Raw genomic sequence first — 4,318 nt, forward strand, 5'->3', positions numbered from 1 at the left:
GGCCCAGGAGGGGGCCGGAAAGGGGGCGGAGCCGGAGAGGGGGCGGGAAGTCGGCCAGGGGCGGCGGCGGAGCCCCGCCTCCTCGGGTTCTCGCGTAGCCAGCCACCTCTCCCTTCGCCCCAGGCGGTGTCGCCTTGGCGTCTGGTACCCGGAAGCAGGCTGCAAAAAGGGAGCGGGTTGTCCGTGAGTGTTTCCTACAACATGACTGATCCGTGACCTGTGGAATTTGGGGGCCCAGGTCTCCAAGAGCTCGTGCGTGACAACTCAGAAAGGAGAAGGCCCTAGCAATCCCCTTTTTATAAATAAAAGCCAATTTATTTTGTTTACCTTTCAACGTGTTAAAAAAAATATATATATATATATATATAAATTGTGATTGGTCTTTAAGAACAGACCTTCAAGGCCCTAGAAACCCACTAATGTAATTTAATATCCCACACAAGTAGAACAAGAAGTCATTTTCTCTTTAATTCTGGCCTACTGCTGAGATTCCTTAGAGAACCCAGTGTGTCAGAAATCATCTTCTTAAAAACACTTAAAGCTTCATTTTTTCTAAAGGTCTGAATAGGGTAGATTAGGCTTCCCTGGCCTAAAGGAAGGTTTAGCCAACTGCCCTTAAACGTTTCCTTGGCACCATGTGTATACTAGATATGACGTTCAAAAAGTTCAGAAATTTTCTTGTAAAGGACTCTTCCAGGGATGATTTTTTTTTTTTTTTTTTTTTTGTTTAAGCCATCATTACTTGAATTCTCAGTGTCTGGCCCTTAGGATCTGCCTCCAGATAAACACCAGAGACCATATCCAGTTCTTAAATCCTAAAGTTCCCTGGTAAGGTATGCACTTGGCTCATGCAAGACAGCGCTTTGACCTAACCACATTCATTCTGATTTGGCTTAATTTTGTATGGCACTATGCAAAGTGATTAAAATGCCATTCTATACCCAGCTACAATATCTTTTTAAAAAAACAAACAAACAAAAAAGACAAATGTTGCTTTTCTCCCATGCCCAGAAGACGTTCAATACAAGAAATGTTAAAAGAAGTCATTTCCACAGAAGGAATATGATGGCAGATGGAAATTTGGATTTATAAACAGAAATAAATAGCTCTAGAAATGACAAAAATGAAAAGAAATAAAACTTTGAAATTATTTTAATCATTTTCAAAGACAACTATCTAAAGCAAAAGTAGTTGCAATGTGTTGAGATTTATATCTTTAGGATTAAAATGTATGACAACAATACTTCAAAGGATGAAAGAGAAATGTATATACTATATATAGTAAGGTTCTTATACATGAAATAATTTTATAGTACATGAAACTATATTATAATAAGTAAAAGATTTATATTGTAAACCTTAGACCAGCTCTCTCTGCTTCCAGTTGCCATGAGCTGAGCAGTTTCCTCTGCCATGCTCTTCTGCCATGATGTTCTTCCTCACCTGTGCCCCAAAGGAATGGAGCCAGCCAACCATGAACTGAATGCTTTGAAACCATAAGCCAAAACACACTTTTTCTTCTTTTTTGTTCTTATTAGGTATTTTGGTCAAAGTGATGAAAAGCTGACTAACACAGACTCTGATCTCTTCAAATCTCTGTTCTGCTATAAATCTTTCGGACTTCCCCTTTTACCCACCAGCCAGAAAAACTCACTGCCTTTCAGGGCACTGATGGTTCCCACAGGCCTATCAGGAAATTTCTCTTTTGCTACATAGTATAGGTCTTTACTGAAGTGAGATTTCATTGCATGGATAGGTTCTAGTCACTGAAGAGTAGATGATCATATAAGAAGAAGTGTCACTGAAAGGTCATTTTTATAATTCTGCTTACCACAACCACTAAGAAAAAACAATACAATGCACAGTTGTAAATAACTTTAAAATCATCAGTGCATGATACATCCCTATTTCAGATATGTTAAAAGGAGAGAAAATGCATTTTAGTATCAGCAAAATATAGTCTTCCCTATTTATTACCAATATTATTGATATATAATAATTTTAAGTGAGAAAACAGAAAGGAATTCATCTAAGGGAAGAGAGCTGATCAAAGTTTGTACCTGGAGTTACTAATACTAAAGGCTTTTACTTCATCTTTGATATAAGACTGCCAGCCTGAGAAACCAGATATTGGGTTTTAGGAAAGGTTTTAGGAAAGGCTGCCCTCTCCCCCTATTTCTTCCCTTTCCTTTCTTATCATCTTACTATCTGCCAAGGCCCAACAGGGTTTTCTGTACTTAAGCACCCTTCCCCACAATAACTTATGGGCACAATAGAAAGGGAAAGAGAATGCTGAACATTTACAGGCACTATTGATGTGGTCCTGAGAGTTTCCTTAACAGTGCTCCATGGTTAGTTTGTGATCAGAGAGAAGAACCAGCAGAAAAACTTTTGAGAGGGAATATACTGGTGCAACATTTCAGGAGAGTAACTTAACATATGGCAAAATCCTTAAAAAATTAATGCATTTTGACCAGTAATCCCTCTCCTGTAAATTAATCCTTAAAAACAAAGACATCATTGTAGGAGAAACAAAAGAAAGAAATATTAATCACAGCATTATTTATAATATCAAAAAGCATGGAAGTCGGGCTGGGGTTATGGCTCAGTGGTAGAGCACTCGCCTAGCATGTGTGAGGCCCTGGGTTAGATCTTCAGCACCACATAAAAATAAATAAATAAAGGTATTGTATTCAACTACAACTAATATATATATATATATAGATAGATAGATAGATAGATAGATAGATATAGATAGATATATCTATATATATATTTTAAAAAGCATGGAAGTAATCTTTATTTTCTATAATACTATTAAATAAATTGTGTTTTAAATATTTTATAAAAACCTAGACCAAACACTACACTATCTTAAAAAGCAATGTAATTCATCAACTAATAGTGAAGATAAAATGGAATAATAAAATGACCTAAAAGGAAGCAAGAATACAGGGGGTAAAGGTTAGAAAATAAATTGAAAAATAGAAAACAATTAAAAAGATGGTAAATTTAAATTCTACTATATTTATAATCACATAAAATGTAAATGGCCTCAATACCCCAATTAAAAGGCAGACATTGTCAACTAAGTGTATTTATGCAATCTACCAAAAAAAAAAATGGTCTACAAGAAACCCTGAAATATAAGGATTTAGACAAGTTAAAAAGAAAGGATTGGGGAAAGATATGCCATATGAATACCAACCAATAGAAAGATGAATTATTATATTAATATCTAAATATTAATATCTAAAGGTAGATGCTGATGCCAAGATAAGGAATATTATTTATAAATCAGTGGATCAAGGTGGGATCTGAGAGTCTGTGTTTCTAATAAACCATCTGGTCCAAGGATCAATCATAACTTGGCCAGCAAGTCCTTAAAATCCTAGGTGAATATATAAATTGGCAGCATAAAAACAGATGGAAGGACTTTAAATTAGAGTTTGAAAAGTATTACTTACTGCACTATGCCCGATAGATGTTTACAATGGTAAACTACATATTAAATACAGTCATATGATGCAGAGTGATGTTTTAGTCAATGATAAACTGCATAAACAAAGGTATATAGATATAACCTAGATGTGTAGTAGGCTCTACCATCTATATTTGTATAAATACACTCTTAAGATGCTCACACAATGACAAAATTACCAAATGATACATTTCTCAGAACATGTCCCAATTAAGTGACACATGACTGTATTTTAAAATTCCTACAGTAAAGACATTATAAGGCAGCCTCTAAGATGGCTTTCAATGATCCTCTCCACCTCTTGGTTATCATGCCCTTATATAAGTCCCTCCCCTTAAGTGTGGGCTGGAAATATTGACTCACTCCTAATGAATAGTATGTGGAAGAAATGATTAAATGTCACTCCCAAGATTAGATTATAAAAGATTGTGGCTTCCAACTTCAATATGTGAGCGCTCTCCCCTCTCTCTCTCTCTCTCTCTCTCTCTCTCACACACACACACACACACACACACACACACACAATTTCTTGCACTGAGGAAAGCCAGCTAACATGCTGGGAGGGGCATCCCGGTGGCAAAACCTAAATGTGCAAGTGGGTTTTTTTCCAGTAAGAGCCTTGAGAAGATTTCAGCCCTGACTGACACATGGATTGCATCCTTGTAAGAGACCCCAAGACAAAACAACCTATTTTATCTGCTCCTAGATTCCTAACCCTCAAAAAGTGTGAGAAAATATGTTTATCATTTTCACCTAAGACTTAATTTGTTATGCAGCAATAGATAGCTAATACAAAACTAGTATAACTTTCCCAACCCAGTGTTTAAAACCAAGGAT

Source organism: Urocitellus parryii, chromosome 1, assembly GCF_045843805.1.
Source record: "Urocitellus parryii isolate mUroPar1 chromosome 1, mUroPar1.hap1, whole genome shotgun sequence".
NCBI lineage: Eukaryota > Metazoa > Chordata > Mammalia > Rodentia > Sciuridae > Urocitellus > Urocitellus parryii.